The sequence below is a fragment of the Pan paniscus genome, chromosome 5 (assembly GCF_029289425.2).
Source record: "Pan paniscus chromosome 5, NHGRI_mPanPan1-v2.0_pri, whole genome shotgun sequence".
NCBI lineage: Eukaryota > Metazoa > Chordata > Mammalia > Primates > Hominidae > Pan > Pan paniscus.
Genome location: NC_073254.2, coordinates 129,171,433 through 129,187,291, shown reverse-complemented (window position 1 = coordinate 129,187,291; position 15,859 = coordinate 129,171,433). Strand labels below are relative to the sequence as shown.

The 15,859-nt window shown below is 38.9% G+C and overlaps 1 protein-coding gene across 1 annotated transcript in view; it reads right to left on the bottom strand.

Moving 5' to 3' along the window:
- Positions 1–14,526, bottom strand: part of LOC100972187 (uncharacterized) — a 190,938-nt gene extending 176,412 nt beyond the window's left edge. The window contains exon 1 of the mRNA XM_034962679.4: positions 14,051–14,526. The gene's annotated coding sequence lies outside the window, so the exon portion shown is untranslated. The remainder of the gene's footprint in view (positions 1–14,050) is intronic.
- Positions 14,527–15,859: the final 1,333 nt, after the last annotated feature.

Here is a 15,859-nt window from a genome sequence, read left to right as displayed (position 1 = left end):
ATTACCAGCCACTCCTCATTTTTCTCTAAGCTACCTCTTCTTCCTAACAATAAGCAACCACTAATTGACTTTCTCTCTACAGATTTGTCTCTACAGATTTATATGAACATTTCATATCAACAGAACCATACAATATGTAGTCCTTTGTGACTGGCTTCTTTTACTTAGCATGTTTTCAAGGCTCATCCTTGTTGTAGCATGTATCAGCACTTCATTCATTTTCAATGGCTGAATAATATTCCATTGAACAACCATACTACATTTTATTTGTTCATCAACTGATGGACATCTGGGTTGTTTCAATTTGGGGGCAATTATAAATAATATTGCTATGAACATTCATATACAAGGTTTTGTGCACATCTGTTTTCATTTCCCTTGAGTATATGTGTAGGAGTGGAATTACAGGGTAAATATGTTTGACCTTTGAGAAACTGCCAGACTTTTCCAAAGTGGTTGTACCATTTTACATTCCAATCAGCCATGTATGAGAGTTTCAATTTCTCCACAGCCTTGCTAACACTTGTTACTATCTGTCTTTTTAATTTAAGCCATACTAGTTGGTGTGAAGTGGTATCTTATTGTGGTTTTAATTTGCATTTCCCAGTGGCTAATGATGTCAATCATCTTTTCACATGCTTATTGGCCATTTGTATGTCTTCTTTGGAGAAATGTCCATTCAGATCCTTTGCCTATTTTTAATTGGATTATTTGTATTTTATTGATGAGTTGTAAGAGTTCTTATATATTCTAGATACATGTCCCTTATCAGATGTACAATTTGCAAATATTTTCTTCCATTCTGTGGGTCATCCTTTCACTTTCTTGATGTTGTCCTTTTAAACTTCTTATCTTTTTAATATTTATAAAATGTGTAGTGCTGTCTCCTTTCATATTCCTGATATCGGTAATTTCTGTACTTGTCTTTTTTTTTTTTTTTTTTTTTTTTTTTTGAGATGAAGTCTTGCTCTGTTGCCCAGGCTGGAGTGCAGTGGCACAATCTCAGCTCACTGCAACCTCCGCCCCCCATGTTCAAGTGATTCTTCTGCCTCAGTCTCCTGAGTAGCTGGGATTACAGGCAGGTGCCACTTCACCTGGCTAATTTTTGTATCTTTATTAGAGACAGGGTTTCACCATGTTGGCCAAGCTGGTCTCGAACTCCTGACCTCAGGTGATCCGCCTGCCTTGGCATCCCAAAGTGCTGAGATTACAAGCATGAGCTACCGCGCCCAGCTCATACTTGCTCTTTTATCTTGATCAGTCTTATTAGAGATTTATCAATTTTACTAATTTTTTTCAAATAACCAGTATTACTGAGTTTTCTCTAGGTTATTCATGTCTGCCTTTTCTTTTACTGATTTCTGCTCACCTAACTTAGTAGATCATTGCTTTTACTATCTTGAGTTTAATTTGCTTTTCTTTTTCCAGCTCTTGAGATGGATGTTTAGATAAATAATTTTTAACCTCTCGTGTAATGTATTTAATATTATAAATTTCCCTCTAAGCACTATTCTAGCTACATCACAGAAGTTTTTAATGTTGTGTTTTCACTATATTTTAAATATTTTCTAATTTCTATTATGATTTCTTCTTTGACATAAGAGTTATTTAAAACTGGTTCTTTCTGTTATGGTTTCTAGTATGATTCCACTGTGGCCTGAGAACATATTCCGTATGACTTCAATTTTTAAAAATATGTCAAGCTTGCTTTATAACCCAACATATGGTTATTTTGGTAAATGTTTCATGTATACTTGAAAAAATGTGTATTCTGATGTTGGGAATAGTGTTTTATATACGCCAATTAGATCATATTGGCTAGTCATGTTGTTCAAATCTTTTATATCCATTGATGTAATCACTGATTTTTTAAAGGATATATGAGCTAGGTATATTAAAATCTTATTACAGTGAATTTACCTATTTCCCCATTTTGTCCTCAACACATTAGTTTTATATATATATATATATATATTTTTTTTTAATTTTTAATTTTATTTTTTGAGACCGAGTTTTGCTCTTGTTGCCCAGGCTGGAGTGCAGTGGCACGATCTCGGCTCACTGCAACCTCCACCTCCTGGGTTCTAGTGATTCTCCTGCCTCAGCCTCCTGAATAGCTGGGATTACAGGCATGTGCCACCATGCCTGGCTAATTTTTTATTTTCAGTAGAGACGGGGTTTTTCCATGTTGGTCAGGCTGGTCTCAAACTCCTGACCTCAGGTGATCCACCTGCCTCAGCCTCCCAAAGTTCTGGGATTACAGGCACGAGCCACCACACCCGGCCCATTGTAAGGTTTTTATTCTTTGGCTAGTGTTTTTTTTTTTTAACCGAAGATTTCTACCCTTTTAGAGGTTTTAGCTTAGCTCTTTAACCTCCTGCAGCTTCAAAATCTGGCAAACGTCTAGAGAGGAAAGCTGGCCAAGTGTTTTGTGCTGGCTTCCTCTCTCCTGTGGGGTGTTGTCTCCTAAGCTAATCTCAGATTTTACCTGCCTTTCCAACTTCCTTCTTAGGTGTGCCTTCTGAGCCTTTTGATTGATAGATTGACATTTCTCTTTTTCCTCATCTCTGAAATTCTGTCCTTCAAAGGTTCGAACTTAGTTTCCCACCCCATGAAAGTTCAAAATCTGGCAAAAATTTGAGGGAGAGAACTGTCGTATATTTGACGCAGTTCCTCCTTCTAGCAGGGTTTATCTTTTAAGCATGGCAAGACTGCAGATTTTACTTTGCCTTTCTAGACCAGCCCCCCAGACTCCTTCACACCTTGGCATTCAGAAAATATCCAATGGGTATATTTCAGACATTAGATTCAAATCTGCCATACCTGCAGCCATGGCCTTCAAAAGTCTCCCTGGCTTCTGTTTGTCGCATTTGGGTTCTTATGCCAAAACTGTCACTGTGACTAGAATTGGTAGATTGGCTAAGGAAGCAAATAGCCAAGGACTGTCAACTCACCTAGGAAGGCTTTCATTTCTGGAATTTTGGTTCTTCTAGTCTTTGTTGCTTCTATAACCGTCCAATGTCTTTCAGCATATGACTGTAACTTAACTGTTTTCATGATGTGGCCTTTACTAAATCTTACCCAAAGTAGCCAGGCACAGTGGCTCATGCCTGTAATCCCAGCACTTTGGTGTAATCTTGGCTCACTGCAACCTCTGCCTCCTGGGTTCAAGCGATTCTTCTCCCTCAGCCTCTTGAGTAGCTAGGATTACAGGCGCACACCACCACGTCCGGCTAATTTTTGTATTTTTAGTAGAGACGGGGTTTCACCATGTTGGTCAGGCTGGTCTTAAACTCCTGACCTCATGTTCCGCCAGCCTCAGCCTCCCAAAGTGCTGGGATTATAGGCATAAGCCACTACGACCGGCCCCAAAGAAACTTTCTTAAACTTTGGCTCCCACCGCTCCATATTATTGTCTCTTTTACCTCAAATAATAATAAACCACCTCATTATCTATTCATGGAAGCATTTTTTTAAAAAATTACCAAAGATCAAAAGAAGCATGTGTGAAAGCAAAATGTACACACTGCTCTGCTGTTATCAGAGCATTACCAACATGTACATTGTAGTCAGAAAATATCTTGCACACTGAGAGAAATAAGCAAACAAAAACAGGGTCACTGTCATTCATTTTCCCAAAATAAAATAATCCTTAAGTTTTGTTTATAATTTACTAATTCCTTTAATAAAAGCAATTTTATTGCCAACTTTTGCAATGATAATAGATGAAAATCTGTGATGATCTTTGTGGCTATGACAATCATGTGAGAAAATCGCTGTCTTTTCTACCATGATTGGACAACTACAAACTTGGTAATACTGGTAATTTTGTGGGTTTTCCTTTTTTTTTTTTTTGTATTTTTTTATTTGATGAGCCAGTTCTTTTAAAACTTGGAGTTGCTTGCAAACTTTCCTTGAAAGTAAACTTTCCCCCCTAAATCCTTTGTCTATATTTCTTTGACAATTGTATAGATTCCTCTAAGATTTTGTGTATGCATCAACCAGGGTAAAGTCCACCACATTGTCCATGAAGAGCAACTCAAGTGCTGTTCGAGGTATACATTTTCCAGTCTTGAGGCAATAAAGTCTTCATCTAGTTGATTCAAGTTCTTTTTCTGGCTCTTCATATGTTTTTTGCTTCCTGGCCAAGTCTGCGTTTGACACTGGTTCTGATTTGTAAACAGCCACTTATTTCTCCTTTGGTGGCAGCAATGTTGAAAATACACATTTTAATGGTCGATCCGTTCTTTGTGAGGCAACAATGACAGGACATCTGATTGTACTTTGTTTTTGTCTTGAGGATTCTGTTATCTTCTGTCATCTAAGATACATCTTTTCTTTGCATCTGGGTCTTAAGACATGAGTTTGGTAAAATTGATAGGTTGCATTAGTAGGTTGGAAAGTTGCTCATATTACTCCCTACATCACTGATTTACTTTCTTTCTCATCTTCTGACCATTGACGAAACTTGTTTTTCATTTTTTTGTGCCACTATGAGTTCAAATCAATTAAGAAAAATATTTTTGTGGCCACTGGAATACAGAGAAGCCCTTGGAGATCTGGAGCTGCTACCATTAACCAATGACTCACGCTTTTTGTACTTTTATTACATTTGATCCATCTGTGGCTAATGTTATAAACTAAGGCTGGTAGTTCTGTGTATTGCTATTATTTTTTGAGATAGGGTCTTGCTCTGTCTCCCAGGTTGGAGTGCAGTGGCATGATCATGGTTCACGCAGCCTCCATCTCTGGGGCTCAAGCAATCCTCCCATCTCAGCCTCCCAAGTAGCTGAAACTACAGGCATGCATCACTATGCCTGGCTAATTAAAAAATTTTTTTTGTAGAGATGAGGTCTCACTATGTTGCCAAAGCTGGTCTCAAACTCCTGAGCTCAAGCCATCCTCCCACCTCAGCCTCCCAAAGGACTTGGATTACAGGCGTGAGCTACCACGCCCAGCCTGCGTATTAATTTTTAAAAACCATCTTTTTTCTCCTCAAAAAGGAAGGCATAGTTCTTTGTAATAGTCCATTTGTAATTACACAGCTTTTTTTCTCCGAAGTCAACGTCCTTTCTCCCTCAGAAATATGTTGGAGATTGAACAGTCAGAAAAAAACATCATTTGAACACACTATTTAGGGATATCTAACTCCAACAGACAAATCTACCATGAAAAAGAACAAAATATACACCGTGAACAAACTTGGAAATTGTTTTTATGTAACTTTAGAGCAAAGGGTAGAAACTTTACAGAAGGTTTTGCTTGGTTTGTGTAACCATTCTACAAATAAGCCTGGATCTGTGATGGGATGGGAATGATTGCTGCCGGCTTGTCTGGAACATTATGACCTCTGCAAGAAATCTGAAAAGTTCTCAGTGCATAACATACTCTCTCCCTTCTCAAAAGAAAAGGGTAAAGTATCCATCTTAGACACTGTAATTTATATCCATTAGGCCCTATCTCCTAACACTGCTTCATTGGAGATTGTTTCCAACACAAGGTTTTTTTTTTTTTTTTTTTTTTTTTTTTTTTTTTTTTTTTGAGACCAAGACTCACTCTATGGCTCAGGCTGGAGTGCAATGGCATGATCTCGGCTCACTGCACCCTCTGTCTCCTGGGTTCAAGCGATTCTCCTGCCTCAGCCTGATGAGTAGCTGAGACTACAGGTGCATGCCACCACACCCAGCTAATTTTTTTTTTTTTTAGTAGAAACGGGGTTTCACCATGTTGGAGGCTGGTCTCAAACTCCTGACCTCAAGTGATCCACCTGCCTTTGCCTCCCAAAGTGTTGGGATTATAGGCGTGAGCCACTACGTTCAGCCCCAACACATGGCTTTTGAGTGACATATTGAAATCATAGCATGTGACTGATTTCTATTTCTAATGGACATAGAAAAATTCTGCCGGGCACAGTGGCTCATGCCTGTAATCCCAGAGCTTTGGGAGGCTGAGGTGGAAGGATTGCTTGAGCCCAGAGTTTGAGACCAGCCTGGGCAGCAAAGTGAGACCACGTCTCCTCAAAAAAAAAAATTTTTTTTTTTTTTAATTAGCCAGGTGTGGTGGCATGCACCTGTAGTCCCAGCTACTTGGGAGGCAGAGGCAGGAGGACTGCTTAAGCCCAAGAGTTTGAGGTTGCAGTGAGCTTTGATTGCATTCACTCCACTCCAGCCTGGGTGACAGAACAAGACCCTGAAAAAAAAAAAAAAAGAAAGAAAGAAAGGTAGGGGGCGGGTTGAGGGGGAAGGAAAGGAAAGATTCCTTTCTTCTTTATCTCAAACTCTCAATAGGCCACCCTTGAATAAACTGGAAGGAAATAATATTCTTTAAATGGTCTCATGTTCCAACTGACCTTTTAGGATTCAGGAAAAAAATTAATAAAAATTATTAATATAACTTGTAAGTAATACAGTGTCAGGAAAATGCAAAAATAATACTGTAGAAAATGACACAATTAAAAAGTACACAAACAATGGTATACATGGTTAAATATTACACAAAAGTATCCCTTTACTTTTCACAGACATGTGGCTATTTGCATAGGTTGAAAAAAAACATGTTCTCCTTCCTACCAGGCAATAATTAACAAATCACTTTTGTAACCATCACCATGCCACACATCTCATTAAAGTAGATATGGCAAACCCATTATTAAGCAAAGCAGTCCAAGCAACTTGGCTGAGGTAAATTGACCGGTTCTTGGTTCCTGACTTCAGTATAGTATGTGGGCAGTATCTTACACATAAAGAAATGACAACCTCTTGGGCTTGAAAAAGCCTCCAGACAAAGTTAACTCCTATGTTGTAGTAACACATGGCCCTAGTTTTATTAACTAGACTTATAAGAAGGTCTTTGTATACTAAGCGTAACCTTTTATCACACTCACATAATAAAACTAGTCATCAAACTAATGATACTAAATCAGAAAATCACTAAGCAAATTTATGGCCAATTCCATGCTTTAGGAGGAAATTTGGAGGCAAGACTGACACCTTAACCAGAGGCCATGATAGGTAAGCAATGCACATCACTTTTGGGTCAGAAAACAAAAAACAATACCGCAGTAAAGGATCAACATAGCAAGTCTTGATTGTGTAAACTTTTCACATTCCAAAGAAATGTTTGTCCTGTGCCCAGATTCAAGATAACCTCTAAGTCCTTGGACTATCCTGCCTGATACGAATGTTTTAATTTACTTGGGGGCCTTAGGCCATACCAGGTAGTCTAAGCTAACAATGTGATTAATGGTGAAGTCCTTAGGCCACGTAGTATCAGCTCCATCTTTGGAGGGGCTGAAAACTGAAGGTCAGCCACATGGGCTATCAGCCATGCTATGCCTACGTGACCAACCCTCAAGAAAAAATCTGGACACCAAGGCTTGGTGGAGCTTCCCTGGTTAGCAATTCTCCAAGAATGTTGTCACACATTGTTGCTGAGAGAATTATGGTCTGTCTACATGACTTCACAGGTGAAGGACAACTGGAAGCTTGTGCCTGGTGTCCCCCAGACTTTGCCCTATGTGCCTTTTTTCAGCTGCTGATTTTAATATATATTCTTTTGCTATAATATACCATAACCATAACTTAACAGCTTTTCTGAGTTCTGTGAGTCCCTCCAGTGAATCACTGATCCTGAAGGTGGTCTTGGGGACCACCCGAGATAAAACACTGAGGTAAGGTTAACAACAAAAACAGTCACCACGCTGTCTAGTTCTCATTTCCCATGTAAATGAAACCTTGAGCCTTTCCTGTAAATTACTAATAACTATATCCCTGGTCTTGGCAATGCTGATATCTAAGGATACATGATGACCTCTGATATGATGATTATCTGAGGAAACTGTTTTCCACCATGAAAAGAATAACTAAACTTGGTGACTTTGGTAATTTTGTAGGTTTTTTCATTTTTTAATTTGATAAGCCTGTCCTCCTAAAGCTTGTACTCCCTTGCAAGACTTCTTTGCATATAAACTCCTAAATGCTTTAGTCTTTTAGTGGTTTATGTTTTTTATTTCTGTAGATGGTAGTTTAAACTGATAGTATTTTAGTAGAATGGTTTAAGAGAATCAAACTCTAGGCAGGGCACGGTGGCTCACACCTGTAATCCCAGAATTTTGGGAGGCTGAGGCGGGCAGTTCACCTAAGGTCAGCAGTTCGAGACCAGCCTGGCTAACACGGTGAAACCCCGTTTCTATTAAAAATGCGAAAAAAAAAACAGCCGGGTGTGGTGACGCATGCCTGTAATCCCAGCTACTTGGGAGGCTGAGGCAGAAGAACCGCTTGAACCTGGGAGGCGGAGGTTGCAGTGAGCTGAGATCGCGCCATTGCACTCCAGCTTGGGCAACAAGAGCGAAACTCCATCTCAAAAAAAAAAAAAAAAAAAAAATCAAACTCTACTTTGTGGCATTATTTATGGGAATGCTCTGAGAATGAGAAATCACAGGCAAATATATCATACCCAAACACCAAAGGCACAGCCCTCTTTCGACTTGAGAGCCATTCTGTAAAAGAACAAAGAAAAAAGAACCCTGTTTGAAATTTTGGCTTAAGTGTCCACCATTTAAATCATACCTTGAGAGAATCAAGAATGTAATACTGATATAAATTTTTCTAAGCTTATAAAAGAGAAGTTATATACATAAAATAGAATAAGTTTTTTAAAAAATCAATTATTTTTTAGATTAAAGTAAAAGCAGATATCTTTAAAGTAACTTCTTTTTAACTCTGGTACTGACTTTCCCAGCTTTAAATTGGTAGCTTGGTTCATTTCAGGGAAAATGAAGGCAATAATGCTTTTTATGTGTTCAAGCATTTCAACAGTGCTATTCTCTCACATGTATTACATATTTTGGATAAGCTATCTCTGAAAATATTTTGTAAGATATTAAAGATACTTTTGCTAGAAATTGTAAGTTATAAAACCATAAATGTTCCACAGAATTCTCGAGAGCTTTTTAAAATTTAATTTTAAGTGGGTTTCCTGTGCACCAAAATGCTTTATGTTTTAAATAACACATTTGTAAAGTTAAAAGGATCTACAGTGATGAAGAGTGAAATACTTTCCAATTCAGCAAGATTCTGGACAATTGCCCTGTAAACATCAATCTTGTATTTCAGGCATGAAATGATTCACATTCTGTACTAGGTTCAGTAACAGGTTTTTCTAAGAAATACCAAAGGTCAATGTACATTTAACTTTAAGGCAAACTAACAACAACAACAACAACAACAACAACAAAATGCCTCTCAAGGTTTTTTAGAACCTATCCTAAAATTTACTTAACTACATTAAGCCAAGTCAGGTTGAAAAGTACATTATTTTACATTATTTTAGCTGATTGGAAGGTCTGGCTCACTTTACAATCCTCTGTTCTTAAAGACTAAGATTTCTTTCTTTAATTGTTTAGGTTAACTTTAGTAATTTGTAGTGGTGAATAAACTTTTACAAGTGGGTAGAATCCCATTACAATGGGATTATATTTGGTGGCCTTATTATTGCTCATTACCCTATAACACTTCTTCCTACCTTCTGACCATTGTCCAGAGCAGAGTGGCTTTGCTGATATGGTTATAAGAAATCTATTAAATAGGATATTAAAAGCCAAAGAAATCCTCTCAGGAGTTAGTTTATTTAATGAAGCTATCTTTCAGGTAAGATATTTATCCACTTACTCATTTTAAAATATTCAATCAGGTTGATTGCTGAGTAAGATGACATGTTTTTAAAGAGTACTACATTGGTGGTATTATCAGGTTTTTAATTTTTATGGTGCCACTGACTGTTGATGCTCAGAAAAATAGGGTTTGTCAAATGACAGATCTTTGCTCTCTTCAGATTGGAGACATGCAGATAGTTTTTCTCCGACAAATCTCACATTCTTATTGGTTGTAAAACTGTCTGAAGCACCTACAGAGCAAATTTCTTTCTTAATCATAAGACTCATGCTTGGTTAGATTTTACCAAGAGGTAGCATAATGAGGTCATTTTGTTAAGGGATTCATACTGAATGTATTTATTTGCCCACATTAGAAAACCAATATTTCTCTAAGGTAAGTTGGCTAGTGTTTGAAAATTGTATTCTATAGACCAGGAAATGCAACAATATTGATTAAAATGAGACTTGTTATCTGTAAAACACATGAAACAATATTTCTGGGATAAACAATAGATTGGCACATCCATAACAGGGGACTTGGGAGTATTCCTATTTTAAATTGGCTATTCCACTTTTCTCCACATCCTTCAAATTCATTCTCACTGAATACTTATTAAAAGCCAACTTTTTCTTCCCTAAAAAACATTTAGGGCTACATTAAAAATGACAACCCGTACTCACAAAGTTTCACAAAACATAAGCTACCTTAATTATGTGTGATGCACTCTGATCTTTTTTTTTTTTTTTTTTTTTTTTTTTTTGCTGATGGAGCCTCACTCTGCTGCTCAGGCTAGAGTGCAGTGGCACAATCTCAGCTTACTGCAACCTCCGCCTCCCTGGTTCAAGCAATCCTCTGGCCTTAGCCTCCCGATTACCCGGGATTACAGGCACATACCACCATGCCCGGCTAATTTTTGTATTTTTAGTAGAGATGGGATTTCACCATGTTGCCCAGGGTGGTCTTGAACTCCTGAGCTCAGGCAATCCGCCCGCCTCAGCCTCCTAAAGTGTTAAGATTTTACAGGCGTGAGCCATCGCACCTGGCCACATTCTGATATTTTCAATACTATTTTATATCATTTAAAAAATGCTGGCCAGGCACAGTGGCTCACGCCTGTAATCCCAGCACTCTGGGACACTGAGGCGGGCAGATTGCCTGAGCTCAGGAGTTCTGACCAGCCTGGGCAACACGGTGAAACCCCATCTCTACTAAAATACAAAAAATTAGCAGGGCATGGTGGTGCACGCCTATAATCCCAGCTACTTGGGAGGCTGAGGCAGGAGAATTGCTTGAACCTGGGAGGTGGAGGTTGCAGTGAGACGAGATTGTACCATTGCACTCCAGCCTGGGTGAAGGAGCGAGACTCCAATCTCAAAAAAAAAAAAAAAAAAATGCTGGTAGTGACCCGCTAAATTGATTTGACAATCCACCGGTATGACTGTATGTACTATGAAAAACACTGACTGGATCCAACCAATGAGGAGGCTGAAGTATGCAGAAATTGAGTGGCTTAAGTTCATAAGGGAAGTGAATGGCAATCATTTACACAATTCTGTGCAAGTCAATACTTGGCCTCTAGAATATAACCTTTCTGTATAATTCTTATTGTTCTGTTTTAGTCTAAGTGATTATTGCTTGATTTTCCCCCACTTCTCCATTTACCTCATTGTTTCATACCCACTTTTTCCACTCATGCCTTTGAATTTGATTATAGACTGGCTATGGCCGGCATTTCGAAATTACTAAAGGAACTGGTATCTTCAATCAAGAAGCCTAATAAAGAGTGAAAATCCTAGACCAATACTGCTACCAGGCAAAAAATTTAAAAAGGTGAAGGTATATAAATCAAGATAGATAGAAAATGAAGAAATTACAAACAGGCCAACTTCTTTTTTTTTTTTTTGAGACGGAGTCTCGCTCTGTCGCCCAGGCTGGAGTGCAGTGGCGCGATCTCGGCTCACTACAAGCTCCGCCTCCCGGGTGCACGCCATTCTCCTGCATCAGCCTCCCGAGTAGCTGGGACTACAGGCACCCGCTACCACGCCCGGCTAATTTTTTGTATTTTTAGTAGAGACGGGGTTTCACCGTGTTAGCCAGGATGGTCTCGATCTCCTGACCTCGTGATCCGCCCGCCTCGGCCTCCCAAAGTGCTGGGATTACAGGCGTGAGCCACCGCGCCCGGCCCAGGCCAACTTCTTAAGCACTTTATCGGTAGATGAGAGCAAACATTTAGTAGGCAAATAAATATTTGAGCATCTGCTCTGTGGTTGTCATTATGCCTTTCATGTCACTTACTGTTTTCTTCCTTTTAAATATATATACATCTTATCTCTCCTCAAGACTATAAGCAACTTGAAAACGGAATTCCATAGTAGCTAATACAGTATTTTGAGATCAATAATTAGAGATCAATAAATACTCACTGATGAACAAGTCAAACATACCAATATCCAAATAAAGAACTCTTGGCTCTCAAACCTCTTCCTCTTAGCATAGTATCAAAGAAAGCACCATTCTGGTGCCCACAGTTGGTGGAACCACACCCTGCCCCTCCCCAAACAAACAATATTGGGCTATTCCTTTTTTTTTTTTTTTTTTGCTTTGAGGCAGAGTCTTGCTCTGTTGCCCAGGCTGGAGTGCAGTGGCACAATCTCGGCTCACTGCAACCTCTGCCTCCCAGGTTCAAGCAATTATTCTGCCTCAGCCTCCCGAGTAGCTAGACTGCATGCTACCACACCCAGCTAATTTTTTTTTATTTTTAGTAGAGACAGGGTTTCACTACGTTGGCCAGGCTGGTGTTGAACTCCTGACCTAGGTGATCCGCCTGCCTTGGCCTCTCACAGTGCTGGGATTACAGGCGTAAGACACAGTGCTCAGCCCCAAATGGGAAATGGATCCATCTATATCAATATGGAGAACACTCCCAATAAACCTACCAGGAAAAAAAAAATTCACCTAATTCTTTAAGTAAACAATCTACAGCAAAAGTAACAACAAGCTCTGGCCCAGACATTATTTTAAGGCTTAAATTTATAATTTTTCTATGTCTAATTCTCCTTACAGGAAAAAAAAAACAAAAACGAATTGAAAGACAAAGTTACATGAAAACAAGTAGATGGAATATGAAGAAAAAGGCTGAGGCATTGAGAAGGTCTATTTAATTACCAAGAAGTAAATTTATTTTCAGATGAGTGACAGTCAATATTATTTTTATTTATCCTCATCTCACTTTAATTAAAAGGTGCAATGGCACGCATAGTTTTTTAAAAATCTCACAGTTGCTATTATGCCTTAGTGAAGGTTGTCTTGTCATATGTCTGAGTGTCAGCTTATACTTATCTACACGTCACCTACAATTAAATGTTCTCAGTAGATAAAGCTTTAGTTACAGCTGAATATTGTTCCAGGAAACCCCATTAGGAGTTTCATTATTTACTCTACACCAATAATGGCAGCTGTTGCATTTCTGTCCACAATGTACTCCTTCCATTGTGCATAACCAACTGGCCTCTTCCCCCCTTAGATTGATTTCTCACATTACAAGTACAATTTTTATTTAATTTTTGATCTCTTATCATGGATAAGAATACACATTTAGGCTGGGCGCAGTGGCTCATGCCTGTAATCCCAGCACTTTGGGAGGCTGAGGTGGGCGGATCACCTGAGGTCAGGAGATCCAGACCATCCTGGCTAACACGGTGAAACCCCATCTCTACTAAAAATACAAAAATTAGCTGGGTGTAGTGGCAGGTGCCTGTAATTCCAGCTACTCGGGAGGCTGAGGCAGGAGAATAGCTTGAACCTGAGAGGTGGAGGTTGCAGTGAGCTGAGATCATGCCACTGCACTCTAGCCTGGGTGACACAGCGAGACTCCATGCCCACCAAAAAAAAAAAAAAAAAAGAATATACATTTATAGTTAAAATTACACTTTTAAAGTAAGAAAAGCTCTCACATCTACCGGCAGGTATAGAAAAAAAGGAATAAAGTAAGAAAGCTACCAAAAAAGCTCAAAAATAATTTTCAAGTACATTATCTACATTATCCCAGCCAGTTAACTTACTATGTACTAAGTATCTCCCACTTTAATCTTACATTGTTGAAAACTGAACATTTCCCTCTGACCCTCCTGTCTTTATCTACAACCTAATAAAAATGGCTGGGTTGCCAATGATCCACCCAAGTACAGTTAATTCAGGATTCCAACTCCCATTTCCAGTATCAGAATATAGTCACAATACCTGCTGCTTCAAACACTGGAACTTTCTGGCTTCAGTTTCATCAAAATTGAGACTTGCCTTGGCTAGAAAATTCCAATTCCATTATTTCAATTTCTAATTACATAAAAACCAAACAAATCTGTTTTTTACTTAAGTGAACAAAATCCATGAAATCATACCAAGTTTCTGTTAGACAGAGCACAGCTGTGAGGTTGCTACAGCAACTCTTGTACACTGACCATAGACTGACTGCTCCATCCAGGAAAGAAATCTTTTGCTCCACCCCCTGAGGAGTCAAAGGCTCTGGCAAGCAGGCAGTCTGTGAGTTCAGTAGCTGTGATGAAGCAACAAGACACCATTCTTCATTGTCTCTCAATAATAAATGTCACCTCAACAACCACACCATACTCCAAACCTATTTGCTGTGTGTGGTTACATGTTTCAGCACAATGATAGGACTGTGTTCTTTACCCCCTCCCATTAGAAACCTGGGCTAGGAAAGATGACAAAGCCATTTCCCTTCAGGCACACAGAAAGAGATAAAAACCAAAATAAGTGAGAATATTCCCACTTTTACCAATAATATATTTAGGTGTTTGCTTTTAGGCTTCAACCCATGCAAACATGTGTTCTACATTTTTTTTTTTTGCCACTCAGATTCAAAAAATATTTATTGAGTGTTTAATAAGTGTCAACTCTTCTGCTGGGTGCTTTCCCATGTTATTTCATTAACTCCTCACAACAAATTAGTATAGTCCTGTGAGGGAGATATTAGTATAATCCTCACTTTACAGATGAGAAACTGAGGCTCCAGAAAGTTATCTGACTTGTCCAAGCTATTAAATGGTAGAGTCCCAGAATTTGAAACCAAGTTTCCTAGCTCTGAAGTTGTGGTTTTTTCTACTACACTGGACTAATTTTTAAGAAAATTCTCAGTTGAAATATTCCATGTTCCTAAAATGGTTTTAATTTTTTTTTTTTTTTTTTTGAGACAGAGTCTTGCTGTGTCACCAGGCTGGAGTACAGTGGTGAGATCTCAGCTCACTGCAACCTCCATCTCCCAGGTTCAAGCGATTCCCCTGCCTCAGTCTCCCAAGTAGCTGGGATTACAGGCATGCGCCACCACACCCGGCTAATTTTTGTAATTTAGTAGAGACAGGGTTTCACATGTTGGCCAGGATGGTCTCAATCTCCTGACCTCGTGATCTGCCTGCCTCGGCCTCCCAAAGTGCTGGGATTATAGGTGTGAGCCACCGAGCCTGGACGGTTTTTAAATTTTTAATGATAATTTTTAAAGCAATACCTTTTCACAAGTAATGAATTATTAATAACTAAATATATTCAGCCACCTTCCTAAATGTATAGAAAACAAAGGCACAGAACTATAGGTCTGCATTATGGTCCTGGTGGATAGCAGAAAGCTAAAAAGTTTAGCAAAAAGCTAAGCTTAAACTATAAAACTCATATCCTCAAGGAGGAAAGGCAAAGTAGAAAAACAGGTAAGGTGATGCAACTGAGTTTAGATCAAACACCCTATGGAACATCTCCAGGGCTGAGAAGCTAAGGGTGTGAATGAGTGGGAGTGAAAGCTGGCAAAGGGCACATGCACTATTTACAACAGGAGGAAATTTTGATCTCTGCCATTAACTACTTTCAAGGACAATTTCAAGCATCAATGTGCCCATCTTCAGTCACTTCCCCACTTCCAGGTATGGAAGGTATTCTAACATGGTATCTCTCCTCACCATTAGAATGAATTATAGTTCTCTTCCTCCCCAAAAGATCCATAATTACCAACTTTTTCCTACACAAGCTTCTTGGGAATTTCCTAGGAAAACAGAAAAACTGTCTTTTAAAAATTGCTCTCCTTAGCTTCCCAAGATCCTGACCTAAAAATTCTTTCACATCTATAGCTTAAACAATCCATCAGCTGTGGGTTCAAAGAATTCAGTAAATATGTACTTCCAACTCTGTCCCTTAGGAATCAC